Source organism: Triturus cristatus, chromosome 12, assembly GCF_964204655.1.
Source record: "Triturus cristatus chromosome 12, aTriCri1.1, whole genome shotgun sequence".
Classification (NCBI taxonomy): Eukaryota; Metazoa; Chordata; class Amphibia; order Caudata; family Salamandridae; genus Triturus; species Triturus cristatus.
Window position 1 is genome coordinate 307140523 of NC_140595.1, and position 25662 is coordinate 307166184.

The 25662-nt window shown below is 46.4% G+C and overlaps 1 long non-coding RNA gene across 1 annotated transcript in view; it reads left to right on the forward strand.

Moving 5' to 3' along the window:
* The window catches only part of LOC146775940 (uncharacterized), a 188513-nt gene extending 181006 nt beyond the window's left edge, over window positions 1-7507 (forward strand). The window contains exon 3 of the long non-coding RNA XR_014972070.1: window positions 7272-7507. This is a non-coding gene — a long non-coding RNA (uncharacterized LOC146775940). The remainder of the gene's footprint in view (window positions 1-7271) is intronic.
* The last annotated feature ends 18155 nt before the right edge of the window (window positions 7508-25662 follow it).

Consider the following 25662-nt stretch of genomic DNA (forward strand, 5'->3'; position numbering starts at 1 on the left):
GAAGTGAAAAACAGGTGAGTTGGTCATGGCCCTATTTAATTCTGCTGCTAAGATTGATGGTAAATCCCTAAGTCCATTGCTAGAAATGTATAAGATGCATTGTGCCCCTACTTTATGTTATGACTCAGGCATCTGGGGATATTCTTCAACTAGAGAAATTGTTTTGGTTGTCCATTTCTTGGACTCTTTCCCCCCCCCAGAAGTCCATATTATTTTTGTCATGGGGAACTGAGTCTGTCATACACTGAGGAATTGATTAAAATGGCCCGTGTAATGTATTCAAAGGAAGGGGCGGGACAACAGACCTCTGTGTACAGTTTTTTTATTGAGAACAGAAGCCTCTCCTTTATGTGGCCAGAGTTCAGAACCATAGTCAGGATGGTGGATAGTAACAGAGTCTTCCAGATGGTAGCGGGTACGGAAAGGTCATCTTTTCCAGGGTCTTCTGGCAAGTGTTCAGACCGTTCGGCTTCCCCTGGTCAAGTGGCAGCTGGGATAGCCATGCTCCTCCTGGAACGTTGCGGGGGGCTTAACGTGGTCCCGATGGCCTCCTGGCTCTTGTGGCAGCTCTGTACTCCGACCGGCGGTTTCGGTAGTCGCTGTCAAACCGGCTGGGCTCCAATCTCCTCCCCGCTCTGCGTTCTCCGTCTTCTCCCGTTCTCCACTGCTCTCCCTCGTCTCGCGTTCTCCAGTGGTGTACCACACCTTCTTCCGGCTCTCGTCTGCTCTTGTTAGCCTCCACCACTCCGCATCATCACAGGGGGCGGAGTGTTCTGATGTTGCGCTCCTGTTTAAGGGATAGTCCTCCTGACATACGGAAGGCGGGCATGAGAGGGGTTTCCAGCTCTCCTGTTGCTGTAAAAGAAGAGATTGTTTTGTTGTAGGGACATCATATCAAGACAGTTCATTATAGTCCCCTGGCTGGTCTGCCCCGTGACACACCTCCTCCCCTGGATTCTCCCGCTCCGGGAGAGGGAACACCCTAGACAGGTAATCTGCACTACCGTTATCCACCCCTTCCGATGTTTCACTGTGAAGGTGAAGGGTTGTAGGGAGAGACACCAACGGAGAACCCTTGGATTATTTGCGATGTTACGGCTCATCCACTGCAGGGGAGCATGGTCAGTGTACAAGGTGAAGGGATGATCCTCCAAGTAGTATCTTAGTTTGTCCACTGCCCATTTTACCGCCAGACACTCCCTCTCTATGGGAGGGTATTTTGTCTCTCTGGGGAACAGTTTCCTGCTAATGTAAAGGATAGGATGGTCTACCCCGTCAGAAGACAACTGAGAGAGGACAGCCCCTATCCCGTAACTGGAAGCGTCTGTGTGTATAGGAAAAGGTTTGGTGAAATCAGGGGATGCTAGAACCAGGCTAGAAGTGATAGCTCTTTTTAAGGATGAAAATGCCTTAATCATTGGTGCGGTGGGATGGAGTAACAGCTTGGAACTCAGGTTTTTCCGTAAGTGTCAGTGAGGGGGGCGGCAACCTCTGAGAACTGTGGTATGGATCGCATGTAATATCCGATTAACCCCAGGAAGGCTCGCATCTCTCGTTTATTCCTGGGAAAAGGGGTATCGGTCATGGCCCTGATTTTCACATCTTGGGGGGCGATCAGCCCATGACCCAGCACATACCCCAAGTATTTCACCTTTTGGTACCCCACTCGGGATTTGTTTGCATTCACGTGCAATCCTGCTTTTTGTAGGGCTCGCAATATGGTCTGAAGATGTTCCAAGTGGGTTTTCCAATCTGGGCTGAATACGACAATGTTGTCCAGATAAGCGGACGAAAAGGATTGATATCCCTGTAAAACGGTGTTCATTAGCCGCTGAAAGGTAGCGGGGGCACCGTGTAACCCAAATGGGAGCCCTGTGAACTCGTATAAGCCATCTGAGGTGAGAAGGCCGTTTTCTTCATGTCCTCTTCCCGCAAGGGCACCTGCCAGTACCCTTTGGTTAAGTCCAATGTGGTGATATATTTGGCATCCCCGAGCTTTTCTATTAATTCGTCAATGCGAGGTATAGGGAAGGCATCAAAAGTGGAAATCTCACTAAGGGCTTGGAAGTCAATACAAAATTGTCTGCTTCCATCAGGTTTTGGCACCATCACGATTGGAGATGACCAATCGCTTCTTGATGGTCGGAACACTCCTAATTGCAGCATATCGTGTACTTTTTTTTGGATGGCGGCTCTCCTAGCGGCAGGAATTTGAAAGGGTCGTTTTGTGATGGTCTTCCCAATCGGTGTTCTGCTAGGGTGGTCCTCTCGGGTTTGTCTGAAAAAATGGAGGTAAACGGGGTCAGCGTCTGCTTCAAGGTCCTCTTTTCTTTGAGACCGAGCTCATCATTGATCACAAGATGTTTGATGGTACTGGAGTCCGCATCAAGAGTGGGTAGTGTGAGGTGGGCTGCTTTAGGTAGTGGGCCCAACCACTTCTTCAGGAGATTTATATGATATATTTGGGTGTAGTTCAGGGCTATTTGTACTCTGTATGTGGTTTTCCCGATGGTTTCCACTATCTTATATGAGCCTCTCCCTTCGGCCTGGAATTTACTGGAGGAGGGGAGTAAAATTAGAACCCAGTCATGCAGGGCAAGCCTCCTCCACTTTTTTCCCTTGTTGTAGTAGTGTTTTTGTTTTTCTTGATTTCTTTCCAGGTTGGAATATGCCAAGTCTCTAAGTTTTCCAAGTTTTGTTTTTAGACTCTGAGCGTATTCGAGCATGTCTCGGGTTCCCGTTGTGTCTTCTTTCTCCCAAGCCTCTTTTGTTATCTCCAAGAGACTACGCGGCTGGCGTCCATACAGCATTTCGAATGCCGAACAGTCAAGACTGCTTTGCACTTGTCCTCGTATCACATAGAGGGCAAGAGGTAGTATCTGATCCCATTCTCTGCCGTTTACCGTCAACATCTTTTTTAATGTGGATTTTAGTGTGCCGTTGTACTGCTTAACGAGTCCATCCGCTTGAGGGTGATAGACGGATGTCTTGATGTGGCGGAGATACAGGAGTTGACATACTTCTTTCATAAGACGTGACACGAAGGGTGTACCTTGATCCGTCAGGATCTCCCTGGGAAAACCAACCCGAGAGAAAACTTCCAGTAATTTCTCAGAGATGTTATGAGTGGTTGCCGTCCTCAGGGGAAATGCCTCGGGGTACCGGGTTGCATAGTCCACTCTCAATAGGGCGTATATGTTTCCCTTTTTTGTGCGAGGTAGGGGGTCCAATGTGTTCCGTTCCTATGCGCTCAAAGGGGTTGCCTACAATGGGAAGGGGCTGTAGAGGCGCGGCTGGGGGTCTGTGTGTGTTTCTTTTTTGGCAGATCTCACATGTCTGACAATAAAGCTTTACATCTCGGTAAATCACTGGCCAAAAGAAATGGTGTGTTACATTTTGGGTGGTCTTTTCAGCCCAGACATGCCCTGCAGTCAGATGAGAGTGCGAAAGAAAAATAATTTGTTCTCAGAATGATAGAAGGACTAACAGCTGTTGTGGTTCGTTGGGGCCATCCTGTCGGTACAGGAGTTCTCCTTTAATGAGAAATTTGGGGAACACGACCGGGTGGTTATCTTGGGTGGAATGTGCCTGCTCCCAGGCATTAAAAACGTAGGGTCATTGGCCTGTGCGAACTGAAAGCTTCTATCCCCCAGCCAAGGTTCAGTGGTCGTGAGGGCCGAGACCGCTTTGTCTTCCTCCTCTTCTGGCTTCCTTTTCCTGTTCTGGGTGAGGGCAGCCTGTTGGGACAGCTCTAGAAACTCAGTAATATCAGTGCCTAGTATCAACTCCTCGGGGAGACCCTCCATCGCCCCCACTCTGACCTGATAGGACAACCCAGTTCTAAGAGTTACCTGTATGGTAGCAAGGGGATATGGTTTTACGTCCCCGTGCACTGACCTTATGTATACCGTGGTGTCTGACTGTAGCTGACTAGGTGGCACCAAGGGTCTCTAAATGACTGATTGTCTGCACCCAGAATCTAACAGTGCTTTGAGGGTTTTTCCATTCACTTGTACACTTACGTGAAAGGCACTCCCTAGTTCTGCTTTGTACATGACGGACTTCGGCATGTAACCCACTTCCATGGGTTCCTCCGTGGTTCTCTTCCTAGGACAGAGGCGGGTGATGTGGCCCCACTCCCCACAGTCGAAGCACTGGGGGCTCTTAACACTCGGCACTTCAGGTTTTCCCATTCTGTGCTTCAGGGAGTCTGGTAAAGGACGGTGTTTCCTTTCCATTTTCGGTGGGATGGCCCGAGTTGCTTTTTCGGTGTCTCCCATGGTGATCTGTGGTTGTGCCCGCGAGAATGAGGTGGCCATTTCTATGGCTTGCTCGGTGGTTAGATGCGTGTGCTGGCGCAGCCATTTTTGCATCTGAAAGGGGAGGGCGTCCAACTACTGTTCCAAGTATATCTTTTCCATGATTTCCTCCTTGGAACTGACTGCAGGGGTCAACCATTTGTCAGCGGCCATCTTAAGCCGGAAGAACAGGGTTTTGGGGTTCTTCCCTGGTACTCCCTTTTCTTTTCGGAACCTTACTCTATAGGCCTCCGAATCCAGACCCAAGTGGTCCAGGATTACTGCCTTTATAACCCCATAGGGGGTATCTCCCGTGGTGTTTGTCACTTGGTTTGCAGCCTGGGCAAGAAAGAAAGGCCACTTATCTGTGGGCCACCCACAGGCCCTAGCGGCACGTTCAAAATTCAGCAAATAGGCGTCCGGGTCCTCCCCGGCCCTGTACTTCTGTAGTGCTATCCCTGAGGAAGGATGAGGCGCCATAAGGGGTTCTGGTAGTGAGGTTGTGGGCCGTTTTGCCATCATTTTCTGCAGACCGTGCATCTGTCCATGAATACATCTCGGTCCACTTCAGCAGCTTTCATTTGCCGTTCTACGGCCCAATTTAGTTTGTCCTGTCCCTCCACAAGGTTTTGGATCAGTGCCTCCATCTCTGTGGAACAGATGGTATCTGGATATCCCACTTTTGACACCAGTGTAGTGGATTCAAAGGAAGGGGCGGGACAACAGACCTCTGTGTACAGGTTTTTTTTTTATTCAGAACAGAAGCGTCTCCTTTATGTGGCCAAAGTTCAGAACCATAGTCAGGATGGTGGATAGTAACAGAGTCTTCCAGATGGTAGCGGGTACGGAAAGGTCGTCTTTTCCAGGGTCTTCTGGCAGGTGTTCAGACCGTTCGGCTCCCCCTGGTCAAGTGGCAGCTGGGATAGCCACGCTCCTCCTGGAGCGTGGCGGGGCGTAACGTGGTCCAGATGGCCGCCTGGCTCTTCTGGCAGCTCTGTACTCCGACCAGCGGTTTCGGTAGTCGCTGTCAAACCGACTGGGCTCCAATCTCCTCCCCGCTCCGTGTTCTCTGTCTTCTCCCGTTCTCCACTGCTCTCCCTCGTCTCGCGTTCTCCGGTGGTGTACCACACCTTCTTCCGGCTCTCATCTGCTCTTGTTGGCCTCCACCACTCCGCATCATCACAGGGGGCGGAGTCTTCTGATGTTGCGCTCCTGTTAAAGGGATAGTCCTCCTGACATACGGAAGGCGGGCATGAGAGGGGTTTCCAGCTCTCCTGTTGCTGTAAAAGAAGAGGTTGTTTTGTTGTAGGGACATCATACCAAGACAGTTCATTATAGTCCCCTGGCTGGTCTGCCCCGTGACACCCGTTTACCTTGGATTTTGGTTTGGACCATTCCCAAGACCACATTAAACAGAGCAATCACTCAGGATTGTCCTAATTGTTCTAAATGTCTGAGAATTCCCTGGGTACTTTAGATGAAATCATTTTCAAGTGAGCTAGGTAGGCCCTCTTATTTTCAATCCTGAATATATCAGATAAACCGAGGGCTAAAATCAAGTGAGGCGATGGAACTTGCTAAGCCCTCTATGGGAACTTTTGCTATTCTGCAGAACACATTAGGCTTGGAGTTTTACTTACTTTCTATTACTCAGTCTTGGGAGAGAAGCCTCCTTTGTAGGTTTAGTCTGGGTATCATGTGTAGCTATCATTCAATCCCTAAGGGACAGTTAAGCTCTGACTCGATTTGTCCTTGCAATGAGATTTCTTTACAGTCTAATTTGCACTTTATTTGTTTTGTAAAATGTATAGGTCTTCATCTATTAGATTTGTTGTTTCTCACCTAAAATGGTTTTAATAGATGTATACCTTCGATGATGCATTTCCAAATGTTATCTGATGCTGATCCTGTGGGTTATTTTTTAAAATCTGCTGTACAATCTCGTAAATTACTGGTTCTTTAATATATATGAAGCAACTGTGGATTAACTGTATGGTTTATGTTATGCAGACCTCTGTTTATGCCCCAGAAATGCGATGTCTGTTGTATGTTGTGTAGTAGGGACTTTTCGAATTTTGCGCCTCAGTATAGTAATGCATTATCCATTTATCTTTGATTTAGAGCTTTTATTGTTATTTTTTTCCCGAATAAAGATATTTCACTAACATTTTGTAATACCTCAAATTTAAATCAAATTGAAAGCAAAAAGAAAGCAAAAATGCAAAATGCCACAGGATGAGTGTCCTTTCCCCACTCTTTTGAAGCCTACTGCATTCATTACCTGTTTGATGGAAAGCCTTTTGCTTCCAATAACAAGAATATTTCATACCAGACTTTTTTGTTGTTCTCCTTAACTAACAGTTATGGTTTTCTCCATTAGAAACTGGTGCCATATAATGTATATAGCCTACCTTGTGTGTGAGGTTAATATTACTCTAACAGATTGGGCTTAAACAACTATTCTGTTTGTCATATCAATTAAAGGTAGTCTAATTGAGGGTCTAAAAAATCAAATCGAGTTCGTTTGCCAGAGAGACCACAAGAAAGCAAATAATCTCCAATAAAATTCCTTGCATGCACACTGCAGATCATGTATGACTGACACACACTTGACTACAGTTTGTTCTCACTTTCATGATGTGTGGCTCTAAACGAGTGTTCACCTTGACACCTCTCACAGAGCATGCTACAGCAGTTAAATCCTAAATATTGTCTCATTCTTGGAAAGGTGCGATGATTAGGGAAGGGGTGCGCGGTCTCTAACATTTGTTATAAGAGCACCGTCGTCCATCCTCCACCTGCTTCAGCTTTGAAACTGAGCACTTTGCTTTTGTTTTGAAGCTGTACTTCAGTCGTGTGACCACAGAGCAGTGCTCTGCCTTGCGGTACTGTATGTGGTGCCATTCTTCTACAATATCAGCACAGAAGTTGTAGAAAACCCACTAATAATTATTTTTGTTTTTCTATCTGTAGGTAACATGCATATTTTGTTTGTACCATCATCTTCGCCCTGGGGGCTCTGCCATGGAACTCATGACTAGAACACATCTTATTTATAATACCAAAGAGGCGCCTAATACATGTGTTGGTCTGTTCTTCACTAAATTGAGACTTCCTTCTTTCTGGCCACTTCCATTTACCTTTCCCAAAATAATCTCGCTATCACATATCTAGTTTGAAGGTGAAAAAAGAGGAAAGACACCACATGGAAGGCAGCATTCAGTGTATTTCAGTATGGGGCGTCAGCGAAGTTTTAAGTACAAAACGCTTGCTGACCTAGCAGACAGTGAAAAAAGACTTAACTTCACTCCATTAAAGAAAGGCCTGGAGCCAGAAGACCGTGCAAAAACATGTCGTTCTGTTCTCATGTTAGAGAAAACCAAGCAAGAAAAAAACTGGGAGCTGTGCCTGCTTGAGAGGACAAGTTCAGAGGAACAACTAGCTCATCATCCACTAAATAAAAACGCCAATGGAAATACCTATAGATGATGGACTCAGAAGAATAAATAATCTTTGACCCAATATACAAGACAGTAAATACGGATGTGTTTCTCCATCAAACTCAATATAAGCATCCAGCACAATATTACAATGTTTGCCCCCTAAAATGGTTACATTCAACATTGCATGAGCTCGGATTTAGCTTAGAACTAATGGGGAACTAACCAGACAATGTATACGATTGACTCTCTCATTCATCCACAATCAGAAGGTTTCTTCACCAAAACAGGATTACTCCACCCTTAACACTTAACTTCAGAAAAAATCATGCTATTTGTCCTTCTTTTAAGTCCAAATTAGAAGTTCTGTTTTCTGACTCCCCTCCTATAATTAAAAGTATTGGTCTAGAATAAGAGTTTTTAGGAATTATGGGCCTCATTATGATGGCGGTCGAATTTTAGTCCAACCGCCATCATATCAGGGATGGGACCACCTGACTTGCTGTCGGCGGTCCCACCATAGGAATTACAATGTAACCGCCTTCAAGACGGTCGCAATGTATATAATTTGTACTGCGGCGGGTGCCGCAGTACAAATAATACACATCAGACATATCCGGTGCCTGCCACATGGTACAGGGATATGTATGGTGCCCCCCAAACACCAAAGTTGATGCCCAGGGTGAAGGGGGCCCTATACGGGCCCCCAATGTCCCCTTCTGACAGCCTTTACATGGTGGGTTTATACTTAGCCATGAATGGGCCGGCGGAAAGGAACATTGTAATATCTACTGCGGTGCCTGGCAGGCACCGCCACTATTGTAGGTATTACAGCACCTCCGAGCACGTCGGAACCATGGCGGCGGTCTCTCCGACTGCCAAAAATGCGCCCGCTATCATGATGAGGCGAGCAGGAATGCAGTCACTGATGGCGGTGAAACCGCCACCAACGGGGTGACAGTTTCACCGCAATCCTAATGAGGCCCTATATTCGGGTCCAGTGTTTGGTAAAGAATTTTGTCATTAGATTCTTTACTGCGCTCCCAGGATTTTTATTTTACTATTAAGTACTTTCGAGAACCATTTAACTAAACACTTGTTTTTTCATTCTCTTTGATTTTTGAAAGCAATGTTCTTAACCATGTCAGTTCAGAGTATTGGCAGGTGATGGTCTTACTATCCAGGTCTGTGGCTATTATTTACAGAGCAGAGATGACTGTATACTCCAGGGGATTGTGACTAATGTCTTTTGGTCTCTGTTGGACTTGGCCCTTTTGGTAGGTTCACCCCGAAACGTTTTGCGTTCTCCTAGCCTTTTTCTGTAACCTGGTGTTGGTGATTTTAGGCGTCTGAGCACTTTAACACTGGGGTCCAGTGTAAAGTGCGTGCGCACTCTGGATATGCGTGGTGAGATAAGCCTGCCCTCCCATAGGAATGCATGGGGGATGTGTGTGTCCCTGGTAATTCCTGATGTGAGTGGAGTGCAGGGTCGAGTTTGGTATGTGCAAACTCGTGAGAATAAATGCTGCGCAATGGTGTGCGCAGAGTTATGGTGACTAGTGGAGAAGTGCCACTTCTAGAAGTTGGCCTTTCTGTGTACTGTGTGTCTGCCTGCCTGACGTGGAGTGCATGTCTGGCTTATGATTGACAGGAGCTGAGAGGGCTGGGGAATTCCAGGAGCCAGGGTGAGTCTGCCCAGTGGTGAATGGAGATATCTGCATGTAGATGGGAGGGAGGAGTTGCACCTGGGACCTGAATAGGACTGTGCCTTCCCTCCACAATGCCGGCTCCGCCCCCTGTGGTGTGTCTGAGCACCTAGCCCCCACCTGACAAAGGAGAGAGGAGCTGAGCACAACAAAGTGCTCCAAAGCTCCCCTAAACCAGTTCTGACTGGTATCCCAAGCCCTGTGCTGTGTCACAAAGGAAAAGGGCATATAAATAAGGGGCTGTGACCCCAAGTAAATGTTCTTGTTTTTGGACTTGAAACTACCAGGGGCGTGCTGCTGCTGGGACCCAGGGGAAGGCTTGCCTCCCTGGGCCCTGTCCTGCCCCTGGATGCCTGGAGGACCTTCCTTTGCTGGGAGCTGTTTTGCTCCATCTCTGATGCCCAGGACTTTACAGAGACTTTCAGCCTATCTGCGCACTAGGAGCGCTTTAACTTACTTTCCCCCCAAAAGAGGAGAGCCTGGGGGCTGCGCAGCGCTGCAGCCCTCGGCGAGGGAATCCCCATTGTAGGGATTCCCCCCATGATGCCCTAATTGCGGGGTCCACCCGCTTATTCTTATTTTTATTTGCGGGTGCCCACCCCGCGTTCTGGTGATGCTTTTACTTTGGAGGCGGGTGCCCACCCCACATACTGGTGCCTTTTTGTTTGATGGAGCGGGTGCCCACCCCGCGTTTGGCTGCTGTGAATTACCGCCGCGGCCGGGCCTGGGAGTCAGGCAGCGTCATGCCTGTCTTAGTTTGCTGTAAGGGCCATTGAGGGCCCATGCCTCATTTTTACATTTCCAGCTGCCCAGCAAGTAGTGGGCAGCTGCACCGTTTAGTTTTTTTTTAGGGGGCATGTTTGAATTCAGAGTGAGATGCACTCCTTCGCCCCCTGACCTTCACAGCTGCGCAGCACTTAGTGCCAGCTGCAACGTTTTAGTCTGTGCAAAAGTGCGCACCCTTGACTTTCGCTGCATAGGCAGCGCGCCCTGACTTTTAGGGACACAGGGCATTTGAGCCCCCTCTGTGGATAGCCAGTTGGCCAGGGGGGCGGTTAGATTTATAGGGCGCCAGGCCCTAATGTGATTTATGTGCTAACAGTATTTTGGTGCTAGGAAATGTAATTCATGTTGTATGTTTTACGCACCCTGTGTTATACCTCTAAACTGTGCTTTATGATTATGAGGTTGTTCTGCATATCCTGGTTTATGCTAGTGAGATTATGTTTCACTGTGTGATTTACGCCCCTAATGTGAGTTATACTTAGAAGGTTAGGGTCTAATGCGTTTAGACTTGTGAGATGATTGCCTCATGTGTTTATGATGGTGAGGTTGGCGCAGAATGTAATTTGCGCCTGATGTGATACTGTGCATAATGTAGTTTATGTTACAGGCTGATGCTGAGTACAGTGATTACCAGTGTTTACTGGTTGTACGTTTATGATGTATTTTACTTTTACCAAGTTGGCTTTGTGATGGTTCTGACAGTGGTCCATGTGGCCCTGTCCTGTGTATATAATCCCTTGTAAATATTGCCCAGTGCCAATTGGCACAGTGTACATTGTGTGTTTACTATTCTAAAGTGTTTTGAGAATACAAAGGCTATTTTTGATATAACCTTGTGTGGAGTTCCTTTTGTAGTGTGCCTGGGATGTTGTTGCTGTGTGCGTGCGCAAATGCTTTACACATGGCCACCGGGATAAGCCTGACTGCTCGTGCCAAGCTACCAAGGGGGTGAGCAGGGGTTATCTTTGGCGTGTAACTCCCTTGCCCTGACTAGAGTGGTGGTTTCTGCCTGGCTTTGGCGCAAGCCTTAGCCAACCAGAAATCTCATTTCTAACAGTCTCTAACTCACTGTTTTGGTCTTCTCAGTTGATGTCTTTTGGTAGTCATTAAAGAAGGTAATATGAAGGGTGTTAGGTTGAGATCAGACAACTCAGCTTGACAGGCAATTGTGCTTTTATCATTTCTTTGGGAGATTATGAGCTCTAAAACAGAGCCTTTGATGTGAATGAGTATTACACATTGGTATATGAGGTAATTGTTGCTTATGGATGAATAAATTTGATTTGAGAGACGTCCATTTCTTTTTCACCCCCCTAATGGGTTATAGATTAGAATAGGGAACACAAAACTATTGTGCTACTTAAATATTATAGCCAAAATATAGACTACCATAATTTTTTTAAGGCTAGTAGAGAGGGGTATGTATAAATATACTATTCATAATTCCAGAAGTAGATATTTGGAAGATATACATATTGTCAGGGTACATATATGTCGAGCTATGTAGTAAATCAATGCTTACCTATAAGTACTTACCTTCACAATACGTTGGTATTCAACATTGTGGCTACAATAGTTTGATACTACAATATTTCAAACTCAACATTTTGGAAGTGTAACCCTTAATGCAGATTAAAGTCACACAGGAAAATGTTCTCTGAGAAAATCCTTCGGTTGGTTATGAGCTCAGTGTCAGGAAGCCTGGCTGGAGACATGGCTGTAAGGACACACCAAATATGGGGGAGAAATACTCCAAGCCTGCTCACATTAAGTCTATCTCAGGGAAGGAAAGGCTGGAAACCTTGCAGAGTGTCAGCGCTTTCTGGAGAGTGGCTTTGCATGCAGACAGAATGCACTACGCAACAGCACTCAAACGACAAACTGTTTCCCATCAAGTCATTCACTCCTAGGTAGTTTGGAGATGTGGTTGCCATCTTTGATTTCTGGGTATAACCTAACTCACAGCCCATGCCAACTTTGCTGGGCAATTGTGATGCTACGATGCTGCAGCCAGGGAGTCAGAGTCCTTTAATTTGGAAGCTAGATCAGCCACATCACAAGAATAGCATAACCCTCATGATGAGTAGTAGTACCAACGATGCTTCTCAAATGAGAAGTTCCACTTTCTGATGTTTGATGTTCTGTATTCATCACTTCCTTGTATTCACATCAAGAGTGTGGTACAAAGAAGTCACAGCCAATTCTTATTTCATAGATGCACTTACAAATCTGCTGCACAGAGCCAAAACATCTTGAGATCCTCTGGGTAGTGAGTGTACTGCACATGCTATCTTTTATTCATTTATTAATTCATTCATTACAAGGAGCTGAAGTTGTCAGCCACTCAACCTAGCAGATAGTCTTTGAAGGGTTGGGATACGTTTTTCCTACTTTAAGTATCACCATGCATACTTTAGTAGTGTGACTAGGTCAGTGCACTGCTTCAGTGATAAGATGCAATTGTGGTACAGTGCAAGTTAGCATTTACCTTCTTGGTTTAGACAATTTCCTGGATGTGCCTGCCTTTTAGTCGAATACTAGTATGTGAGGGACAAAAATTAGTTTCCATTACAATGGCATTGTCCTCTATTGAGGAGTGTCCAAGGACTGTCTTAATGTTATTAGGCCTGCAAGTCTGTAATAAGAAAATGACATCACTGCGCCATTGAAATAATTTGAGTTGGAGTCTGCTGCCAAAGAAAGAAGACAGGGCCTGCTCTACATTTGTATACACCTTTTTATTGGCATTGGTTATGTCAGTTTTCATTTCACCCATTACTTTTTACAGGCTTTATGTATTCGTAGCTAAGTCGTCTTAATTATCACAGTACTAAGAAAGTCCTAAATATGCATTGGGTGTCATTTCATCTAAGTAGTATGCTATGATGTCCTGTGTAGCACATTTATTTTATCCTTGTCCTGTATTTGCCAACCCCAGGGAATGGCAAGGGGGTACAGGCCCATTCCAGTGTAGTATGGCTTAGTGCTTTGTTATTAATATTATTGGCTTTTGTCCTGTATTCCTTTGTGTGTTTGGCTGTAGCCCCTATTATTGTTGTTTTATAGGCAGTGGCGTAATTAACTTGAGAGGGGCCTCTGCAGAGTACATAGAGTAGTCCCCCCCCTCGCTCCGTACCCAGTCAGGAGCTCTTAGTCGCCGCCGGTGCAGAGTGCCGTAGGGAGCCACCTGGAGCTGCACTTCGGGGTCTATTGTTACGCCGCTGCTTATAGGGTGGTTTACTGTGTGCAGCATTCCCTCTCAGCCTGTACAACTATGCTAAACACACAAAAGGTTTAGCACACATCTGGTGCATCAGTATTTGTGGCAGTTGGGCTATTCTTGTAGATATTGTTGGACTGAAAATGCGTCTAGCTGACACCTTCTAGCATTTTGCACCTTCAGTTAGCATTTGCGGCGCCATTTTGTATGTAGGCGCTATTTTGTACTGTGATCAAGAGTAAGACTCTGTCACATTGGTTGCCTGCCTCAACGAAGGAGCCAGCTTTGAGTTATTTCCCTGTATCATATTCAAGGCTGTATCCTAATGTATTAATGAATGGCTCATTCTGCCCTTGCATGCTTTTCCTTTCTTGTATCCCTGCTCCCACGTTGGAGCGCTGAGCTCAAGCAAGGCGACCTTGTGAATGCGATAAGATGTACCCATTCTACAGGTGGTAGCTCATCTCTCTGTGCCTCCTTTGTTCATCAGTGCCCGAGCTGGAATTTTCTAGTCTGGGCAGGTTCTTAGGGGCTGGAAAGGTATAATATCTGATGTTATGTTGGGGGGAGTCAGTCCCTCGACCGTCATCTCAGGAGACTGGTCATACTGGACTCCGCTGCAGTGCATTAATAATAAACTTGTTTGGTTTGTATTCTCTACTGATTTCTCGGCTCTTCATTTCTTGGAAGGCAGAGAGGTGGTCACTAGTGACCCGGGTGGCCCGATTCAGGTCACTTCCTTCAGTTGGTGCCCAAACGGGGACTCCACCAGGTGACCCATCTTTTGCCCGCAGACGGGTGGGGAGGATGGGGTCGCCTCCGGTCGGATGGGTGGATCGGGGATCCCCACATGATAGATCTTAGTTCACGCAGCTGCTCCGCCTGATTGATCAGGTGGTGCCTCGCCCAGTGGTCCTCCCGGCTGGGGTCCGTAAAGGCGAAACCCTTGGATCTGACCTTTTGGTCCGAAGAGTCGGCAGTGGAGAATAACCTTGTTCATCCTGTGTGCACCAGGTGAGTTTGTCTCAACTCTTGGTAAATATGGCACCATCTTGAATAATCTTGGGTGTGGTCTGGAGACCATTTCTTGGCTTGCTTGAACTTGTTTGGTCTGCGACCCATTTAGATACAGAGGGTCTGTGGACACTCTGCCAAGAAAAATAGTGTATTTGGCTTACTCTTGAAAATGCCTGGGGCTTCGGCCTGTCTCTCTAGTGCAGTCTGAGGGCTGATTTGTAGTTGCCCCTGTTTGGGATGGTCTGAGGATCAAATTGCTTTTGTTAATTGTCTGGTGTGAATATTGAACGTATCTTATATTAAGATGCCTTGGCTGAGAAAAATGTGGGGTTTGGGGGGCCGTTGTTGTTCTACTGATGCTCAACTGGAGGAAAGTCAACCTGCACCTACAGAAGGCACCCCGAATTTCGACATGTATATGAAGCACGGTATTGGCCCTATTAGGTTTAGTACATTATGGCACAAATATACAAGGGACAATGCCGAGCTTCAGTGGCCATTAAGAGGTACATTTGATGAACAAAAATGTAATTTCTTGCAGGATAAATTGTTTGCAAAATGGAGTAGTCAGTCGATGTTTTATTCCCTTCAGTTATGGCAAAAGGAAGCCAGGCAGAGGCGCATAAGAGCGGAAAAAGAGGCTAGGTGAGGAAAGATGCAGACAGTGACTCAGAAGGCAGTAGCGCATGATAGAGAAAAGATAGAAAAAGGGATAGAATGCGCTGATAGAAAGTTTTGATTGGAATTCGAAAAATCTAATCTTAGACTCTTGACCTCCTCCTCCCTATGCCCTGCAGAGAATATAACCAGTTGCCCTGATGTCTTCGTCTTCTGCCACTCCTGTTTCCATCACGGGCTCCCCTGCCCCTGGCCTGGCTGCTTTGGCCACAGCACCCCCTGTTCTTTCTCTAGCTTCACAGGCTGCAGATGCCGTGACTGCCAGTCTCCCTGCTATGCCTATAGTTTCCGCTTATGCTCTCTCTCCATCACACACCCTCAACGCAGCCATTGTTAATGCTTGTGTCTGCCCCTCCACCTATTGTGTCTTCCTAGAATGTCTCCTCCACAGTATTGTTGGACATTGGGACGCCAGTGCGTGGATCGGATGAGGGTGATTGGGCAGCTGCTCGAGAACAAATGGGATGGGTGCTGATTCGATCAGATGTGGGAAATGAGGAGAAAAAGATGGTTGGCGGACCAGGCCGCACAGTGTGCCCAAAGTCCGATTTATAGTGTGGAAGATGTGTGGAGTTTGATGAAAGATTATGAGTCGTTCGTGCAACAGCACGCCCTCAGGCATTTGTCGGCCACATTAATAGGGTTGTGGGAACAATGTTTTAATGGTGTTGCACCTCAAATAATTTGACATCTGGGACCATGTGTATGCTGCTGACCTTGCTCCTAATGACGTATTTAGTAATGTTGCCACATTGGTAGGTTATCGAGGTAGGCTGCATCAGAACACGCCAACGACAGGGTCTCAGTTTCTGATGAGGGAAGTGCATCCTATTTTTCACCCCGAGATACCGGAGCTACGTAATCCGCAGAACACTGTTGTCAGGCAGTGAGTAGAGGCCCGTTTTCAAGAACAATGGATTTACACTCCGTGGAAAAGGAGTGAGGTTTAATCCCTAAAGAGACAATTGACCGACCCTAGAAAAAATCCGACTGCATAATACAAGGAACTGACAGAGGCTGCCTCATCGGCAGTGATGACGCTGGCAGACATTGAGATGTTTTTCGGATTGTTGGTACCGGTGGACATTTGGAGACAGGTGCATACGCAGGACCACGTTGTGGAGTTGTGTGGCTCTTGGGATGAGATCAGGTCGTGGGATAAGGAGAGGAAATCTGGTGAGAAGCCTAGGGCTGAGATACTGGCCTTGCCGAATCGTATTATTACTTATATGCATTCTCTCATCCCACCTCGACGGGTAGATTGGGACAAGTTAACATCATGTCGTCAGAAGAAGGATGAAAGTATATCAGAACTTTTTACTAGGATCGAAGGTGTGTTTTTGGACTTTAGTGGGCAGGATTTGTCATTTGAGGGAGGTGTCAAATTGTTTGTTAATAGATTTGTTACGAATCTGCTTCCTGAGATTGCGGCTCGGTTGCAGGCCTCAGAGAGCACTTAGACCTCATCATCCCCTTCAGTGATATTGAGTATGGCCCAATATTATGAGCATAGAGAGAACGAGGAGAAGGAGAAGGTAGAGAAGAAGAATAAGCTGATTGAAGACGAAGGTGCTGATGCAGCAGGCAGCTAAGGAGAACGGTAGAGGTCGTGGTTTTGGTTCCGCTCAACAGTCTCCCCGCACTAGTAGGAATAGTGCGCCTATGGGGCCGAATCAATGTGCGTATTGTAAAAGGAGAGTCATTAGCGAAGTGAGTGCCCGGAATTGTTGCAAAAAGTGGCAGCCCCTAGAGGACGGGCTCTAGGGGACGGGTTTGAGGTGGAGGTGGTTGTGATGGGGTGCAGCCAGATGAGTCTTCACAAAGGGAAGCAGTACTATCATGATGACTATGATATGGATGAGGTGACAGGGATGTCCTATAGCTAGGACAGCCAAGGACAGGGTGAGGGACCAGTCCAGATACCTGTAGATGAGCGTGGTCCTTATGTCACAGCGGATTTGCATGGCTCAGAAAATACATTTCTGTTGGATACGGGTGCAATGAATAGCTCTGTTTCTCGTTCACTGGTCCCCGGGGCAGCTCTGTCTGGCAAAAATAACGTGTTGGTAGGTTTTTCAGGTGTACAGGCCGTGAGCCCCATCTCCAAACCCCTTGCTTTGACTATTGGCCCCTTCACCGCAGATTCCCCATTTTTACTGACAGCAAATTGTGGAGAGAACTTAATGGGATTAGATCTGTTGAAGAAATTGCATGCTACCATTTCTTGTTCCCTGGATGGTGTCTATATGACAATAGGACCGAATGTGACAAGTACCAAACAGTGTTTTTCCAAAGATATGCCACTTCCCACTGAATTCAAAGATGTGCCGCCCACGTTGTGGGCCACAGGTGACACAGATGTGGGATTGTTACAGATGACTCAGGTCTCTATTAAGGTAAAGGACAGCGCTGTGTTGCCTCGTATCTCCCAGTACAAAATACCACAGGTGAGGGAGCGAGCTTTGTTACAGATTATACAGGATTTGGTTGAGTCAGGAGTAGTTCAGGAGAAAGCAGCAAATGTGTATAACAGCTCTATTCTCCCCATCCTTAAGAAGGTACCCTCTGACTCCCCTGATGCCCATCCTGATGTCTATTGTTTTGTGATTGATTTGCGAGAAGTTAACAAAATAGTGGATCCCCAATTCCCGGTGGTCCGTGACATTACTACCCTCCGAACAATGATTCCTTCTACTGCAAAATTATTTTCTGGGATTGATTTGAAAAATGCTTTCTTTAGCATCCCTATTCACCCAAATAGCCTGCATCTTTTTGGGTTCACTCTGGCCGGAGAAGCTTTCGATTCTGTTGCGCTCCTCAGGGGTATACTGAAAGTCCTAGCATATATAGTCAAGCCTTAAGAAGTCAATTGGATTCCCTTAAACTTCCCTCAGGTAGTATATTGCTAAATACATCGATGACCTACTGATAGCTTCTGATACTGAAAAAGGTTGCAAAGACGCCACACTTAAATTATTGATACATTTGGCACGTCACAGGCATAAAGTGTCCCTTTCAAAATTCCAATATTGTTGACAGGAGGTCACCTCCTTAGGTCACCTACTGTCGAAGGAGGGAAGGAGACTAACACCTGAGCATATTAATGCTGTTGCTAAAATGCTCATCCCCAAGACGCTGCGGGATGTGCGTGCTTTTATAGGTATTACCTCGTATTGCCGCCACTGGATTCCTAACTATTCCCTACCAACAAAACCCCTCTTACAATTAACCACTAAGGATGTGCATGAACCTTTGCCTTGGATACATGAATGCCAGCATGCTTTTGAGTAATCAAAAACAGTGTTTTGCCCTGCGCATGTGCTTGTCATGCCAGACTATCAGAAACCGTTCGTGTTGTACGTACACGAAGCAACTGGCTGCACGCTCTCTGTTTTAACACAAGCCTTTGGAGGTAAGCAAAGACTGTGTGCCTATTTCTCTGTGCTTTTGGATAACGTTGCCAGGGCCCTTCTGAGCTGTCTAAGAGCGGTCGCGGCCGTGGCCGTCTCAATCTGACAATCGTCAGGGCTTGTCCTTGATACTGATCTCACAGTCATGGTACCACATGCTGTGGACACACTTTTGAACAGAACAAAGACACAGCACCTCACCACTGTGTCATGATTGCCGACGCTCCTGAGCCAAGATGGCGGCCCAAGACTGCGCATGCGTGAGGAAGTCAGGCAGACACAAAAGCCTGGCTTCCCCCGGATATTGCGCTTTGCGTTTGGAATCATAGAACCTCCGTGACCCGAAGCCTGCTCTGCATCCAGTTTATTCCCCGAACCCGAAGAATCCTGCCTTTTGCCTTCACCGGACCTGATCGCCCGCGATATTCCCTCAAACTTGAGACAACAGCATTTTAGGACCGTTGGTAGTTCCGTGAGGTCCATTTATTCCCGAGTGGTATTTAATTGTCCCGGTGGCTGGTTTCCGGAGAGAGGAGTTCCGTGGCGCTTGGGCAGAAGTAATTTTCTATTTTGTTTTGGGCTTTGCGTTCTGTCAGGGAGGTAAACTCTCACCTGTATTTCTGCAGAAACGCCCAGGAACTGAAGACAAGATCCTCAACTTCCCTTGATCACCTCTTGTGCCTATCAGACTCTATGCTACAAAGGTGACCAGGGGAAGAAGGGAGACAAAACAAGGAAAGAAAAAGGGGGCGAATCCCTTGCGCGGCTTCAGCATCCGGGAGACTCTCTTCAAAGGAACTAAAAGAAAGAAGGGTGGGTTAGATAACAGGGTCTGCACTCTTTATATATCTAGCCCTAGGGAATCAGTTCAATACCTTAATTCTCCCTTCTTCCTACTTGGATCTGACAAAACAGTAATTCAGTGCGGTATGCGAGGCTGTGAAAATAAAAAGAGAGAACAGGACTATCATACAATGTATGCCTCAATGTATGTGAATGGTCATTAATATCTATGCTCATGCTCACCGCTCTAGCTACCCGCTGACTTGGTGAGGGTTCTTGTGATATAAGTATCTGTGAGAGCCTTTGCAGAATAGACTAAACTTCGTTACTCAAAATAATGTTTCTTCTGGAACAAACAAGACATTTATAAATGCAAAAGAAAAATAATTAGGCAGTGAATCCTCGCTGTTACCGGTACTCAGTGTCCCCTTGTCAGTTCTGCTGAAGTCTGGGACATGCACAGGAGAATTGCTCGAATGTTCAGGGGTATGTTACTCAGCGACCTGTAGCAGCCTTCCGAAGGGCAGATATTGCTCATGTCTGCCACTATCTTGGCTAGAGGTCTTTGTAACCCCCTGACGAGTGGTAGGAGTGTAGCAATGGGGGGGACGCGTGGCGGGACCTCAGAGCAGAGGTAATCCGGCAGATGAGCCGAGCGGAAAGACCTCAGTCCGGCCAGCGGGCGGAACAAAAGTCCGGCCGGCAAGCGGAACCAAAAGCCTCCGCCCTACTCTACAACGGAACTCCTCTCTCCGGAAACCAGCCACCGGGACAATTAAATACCACTCGGGAACAAATGGACCTCACGGAACTACCAACGGTCCTAAAATGCTGTCGTCTCAAGTTCGAGGGAATATCGCGGGCGATCAGGTCCGGTGAAGGCAAAAGGCAGGATTCTTCGGGTTTGGGGAATAAACTGGATGCAGAGCAGGCTTCGGGTCACGGAGGTTCTATGATTCCAAACGCAAAGCGCAATATCCGGGGGAAGCCAGGCTTTTGTGTCTGCCTGACTTCCTCGCGCATGCGCAGTCTTGGGCCGCCATCTTGGCTCAGGAGCGTTTGCAATCATGACACAGTGCGCGTCTGACTGACTATGAATTGACCCTGTTTGCACCACACATCACCATCAAAAGATGTGCCACTCTGAACCCAGCCACGTTACTACCCCTCACTTCTGAGAATGAGGATGTGGACGTGCATGATTGCATTTTCCGCACTGAAGAAGAGACGAAGGGATGGGTAGACCTGGCTGAAGCTCCCTTGTCTGAGCCCCAAGGGGAACTATATGCCGATGGCTCTTGTTTCAAACTACCAGATGGCACAACAACTGCAGCGTATACCATAACCACTTTACATACAGTAGTCGAGAAATCGCGAGTTCCCTATCATACAGCCCAAGCTGCAGAATTGGTTGCTCTCCTTTGTGTCTGCGAGCTGACTGGCTGTCAATATTTACACCGACAGCCAGTACGCATTTGGAGTCGCTCATAGCTTTGGACGGCTCTGGGCAGAGAGAGGCTTCCTGACTTCACAAGGGTCCAAGATCCAAAATGGCCCACTGATTCACAGATGTTTGTCAGCCCTGACACTTCCCAAAAAGTTAGCAGTGGTAAAGTGTAGTGCCCACAAGACAATTACTGATGAGGTGGGGAGAGGGAATGCATTTGCAGACCAGACAGGTAAGGAGACAGCCTGATCTAAAATGAAAAGAATGTTTGTGGCGGGTCCTGCTAGATGGGTACCTGATAATGCAATGTTTGAAGATACATTGGAAAATGTGAAGGAAATTCAGAGCGAGGCAACAATTGAGGAGCAAGAAATGTGGTAGGAGAGAACAGGATGGCTAGACAATGAGGGATGCTGGGCAGACAAATCAGAGAAGCAGAGATGGATGTTACCAGATGCGTATGTACTCCCAGTAGTCACTATGGCGCATGGGCCAGCCCACATTAGTGTGAAGGGAATATGTAGACTATTGGACCATGTGTGGCAGAATGATGATATTCCTAGGATAGCAGCTCATCTGGTGAAATATTATATGGTCTGTATGATACATAACCCTTGGAAAGGTCCCCTACACCTTCTGGTAACTTTACACCACCCTCTTTCCCTTTAGAGGTTCTCCAGATGGATTTAATCGAAATGGAATGAGTTAACAACCTGAAATGTGTGCTGGTGGTTGTTTGTGCATTCAGAAAATGGATTGAGGCTTATCCCACTAAAGAAAACACAGCCATAGCAACGGCGAAGGCCCTTTTAAGGGAGTCCTTCCCGCACTTCGGCTTGCCACATTTGATTTGGAGTGATAATGAAAGTCATTTCAACTCAAAGGTTATCCAGCTAGTGTGCGACGGTCTACAAATCCAGCAAACGTTTCATGCAGTAAACCATCCCCAGTCAGCAGGTTTGGTTGAGAAGTACAATAGTACTCTCAAGCTGAAGTTGGCAAAGATTAAGGAGAACACAGAACTGCAATGACCAGATGCGTTACCCCTAGCCCTGTTGTCCACAAGGGCGATGGCCCTCTCTAGAATAGGATTGTTCCCATATGAGGTTGTTTTTGGCCATCCTGCAAATGTTCGGGGCGTTCCCCGGCCCTGCTGCTTGTCAGAGATTAAATACCCATTACTTGTGGACTATTTGTGTGAATTGACAAAAAAATTGTGTTCTATTCATCAACAGATACATGAGGTGTTGCCAACAATACCTGAGGGGCAGGGCACAGCATTCAGCCCGGAGACTTTGTCCTGATTCACAACTTCCAGAGGAAGGGGTGCTTGGAGCCACGGTGGAAAGGACCTCTGCAGGTCCTTCTCGCTACCCAGACGGCGGTAAAGGTGTATGGCCGGTAGCACTGGATCCACTCATCGCATTGCCAGCGGATCCCGCTGCCTCTCCCCTATGACCAGTGGGTCCTGGATGGCATAGGGGAACACGAGACGGAGAAGGAGCCGCATTTTGTTCCTCTTTCTGACGCCTGACTGACATGGGCCCAGACGGAAGAGGAGAATGAAGATGCTTTGAATGAGGCAGTCCCCCCAGAAATAAGGGCTGCTCAGGATCCCTCTCCATCTGGCCCACAAAAGCTTGAGTCTCAATCCCTTGCTCCCTCTGAGTTTAAGATTCTTTTCCATGATGACACAGTGCCTGGAGTGGCTAGGTACAATTTGCGTCCACTACAGAGGGACAGTGCACCAAAAAAAAATGAGATTAGTAGGGATGGATTTCATGGATGAAGAATAGGGTGTATGTGCCTTGTTTATGGTACCAACGATAGATTAGGAAAAGGGAGATTGGTGCATTGTCCAAGACACTGAACAGGATATGTTCGGGGTGTCTTCCCAGGAGGTAGGGTGTCCTATCCTGAGCGAAGAGACAGAAAGGGTTGTGATTTCACAGTCCCACCGTGAAGTGCTCAATAGCACCATCGTTGATGAACAACAGGAGTCTGCCAGTGAGGCTCAGACAGACACTGGACTGTGTGCCATTTACACAATTTTTGGCTCCATAGTACGAACTTTTCTCTGGTAGTTTTAATACTTATAAAAATAATAATAGAATTTTTTTTACCCATTTGGCTGCCTTGTTATGGATGAAAAACAGCCCTTAGCAAACGCCCCGTTTTGAGCAAAATAGTCCCAGTTGGTCGAGCTGGTCAACCAAAACTAAAGCAGTTTTTATAATAATTGTTTTGATCGCTTTGGTAGTCGCGTTTGGGATCATATGGTTCCTTGAGGAGAGACATCATGTGCATTCCTTGATTGGTAATACGCCTGTTCCCCCTGAGCATGTATTTGTTACTTTGGCCCCTAACAAGGAGAGGCATAGAGAGACATATGTTGATAATGTGTTCTTGCAGATGCTTCATCAGGCTCATCATACCACTAATGTTACTGCCTGCTGGGTGTGTGGCCTGCTCCCTTCTGTAATGCACAAGAATGATTTATTGATGTCCCTACCTTTATCTTTTTTAGGGAGCTGTGAGGCCTGGTTCCAGTTGTTTACTAAGGTGTATATCCATTACAATGCTGATGCAATGAACATAACGTACAATGATTATGAGACAGTGTTAAAGTATATTACTGTACACCAAGGGTGAACGCCCGTGGAACAGGGTGCCCCCGATACCTTGCATCTAGATGCCTGTATGAATGTGTTTGAGGAAAAAAATATATATTCCATCGCTCCAGAATGAGATGATGGATTTCCATGACTTCAATGTTACTAAATATTTGAGGTCCTTCCACATGCGTAATATTACTCAGGATAAAGCGATGCCTGTGCCAATAGTTAACACAACAGCTAGTTTCTGTGTCGAAGGTTTTGGAAATGTTAAAGTGGGAAAGAGTGTCTGCAATTATACCTATGACTTGAACACGACCAACAGTCCGCCTTTACTTTCACCCCACAGTGGCTATTTTGTTTGTGGGTCTCAGGCTTATGTATGGCTTCCCATGGGTTGGTCTGGCATTTGTTATGTTTCTTTCCTCCTCCCCAAGTATATATAGCATCATCCACTTACCATAGGGAGCATCTACTGTACCGTAGAAGTGTATCCTTATCCAGAGTTAGAAGGGTCATTAACACTGAAGACATTGATCTGACAGACACCACTTTGCAGCAGTTCACAGATACCATGAAAGGCATTCTGCCTTTCTGGGGTCCTATGTCGACTACTCTTAACATTCGCAGACTAAAAAGAGTTGTAGATGGATTTATTAACACAACAGCAGGAATACTGACAAATATCACAGCTGAACTTCAGGCTACGAGAATTGTTGCCCTTCAAAACAGGATGGTTTTAGACGTCATCCTTGCTGATCCGAGTGGGGCATGTCACGCCATCGGAAGTGTGTGTACATACCGGATAATGCCCCAAATGTCTATGCAGCAATACAGAAGTTACACCGACTTGCATCTGATATTCATCAAGAGACTGGCACCTGGTCGCTTTCTGGTTGGTTCTGGGTATGATAGCATACTGGGGTTGGAAAATACTCCTTTTCCTAGTAGCCATTGCAGTTGTTGTTTTCGCTTGTTGCCTGTGTATTAATTGTCTCCCAACATACAGTACATATTGTGTTAGTAAGTTACCCCCTGAACCCCCGGCCCCAAGGCAAGATACTAAGCCCTCAGTTATGATGATGCAAACTGTCCATGACTTCATGAATATCGATGAGGGCATTTTTTAATATTAGTATGCATATGTGTTGTTTATCACCTTGCATATACTAATCTTCCTGTCATGTTAGCATAGACAAAATTGTTAGCAAATGCTAAAAGGAGGATCTGTTGGACTGAAAATCTAGCTGACTCCTAGCATTTTGCACGTTAAGTTAGCATTTGCGGCGCCATTTTGTATGGAGGCGCCATTTTGTACTGTGATCCAGAGTAAGACTCTGTCACATTGCTTGCCTGCCTCAACGAAGGAGGCAGCTTCGAGTTATTTCCCTGTATTATATTCAAGGCTGTATCCTAATGTAGTAATGAATGGTTCATTCTGCCCTCGCATGCTGTTCCTCTCTCATATCCCTGCTCCCACGTTGAAGAGCGCTGAGCTAAAGCAAGGCGACCTTGAGAATGTGATAAGATGTACCCATTCTGCAGGTGGTAGTTCATCTCTCTGTGCCTCCTTTGTTCATCAGTGCCCGCGCTGGAATTTTCCAGTCTGGGCGGGTTCTTAGGGAGCTGGAAATGTATAATATCTGATGTTATGTTAGGAGTCAGTCCCTCGACCGTCATCTTAAGAGACTGGTCAGACTGGGCTCCACTGCAGCACATTACTAATAAACTTGTTTTGTTTGTTTTCCCTACTGATTTTTCGACTCTTCATTTCTTGGAAGGCACAGAATTGGTCACTAGTGACCCGGGTGGCCCGATTCGGGTCACTTCCTTCATCGGCACTGCAAGAAAGTCGGGTTGGTCTGAGTTTAGGGCATATATACTTCCTAGCAGTATCGCACTGCCAGTTAGACACCCTCTAAAAAGTACATATAAATGTTCTTTGTCTACATGTATATCTAAAGGATTGAAAGTGGTATCTTGTCTGATCCAGATTAGGGACCCTCTAGCATATGACAAGAACCCCATCAAAAACAACTGTCCTCACCATCTATGGTGTAATTTAATTGATTTTTGTTTGGTAGGATGGATTTTTTATAAAAAGAACTCTATGCTTGTAGTCTGTTTTGTGTGTGCCAAATGCCAGTTTTGCAGCCCATACCCCATTAATCTATCTTTCTTGCACCTTTTAACATCCCTCATTGTTAAACTTTTCATCTCCTAATTGTCCAAACTGACATCAGAATATATTTCAATTGTGCA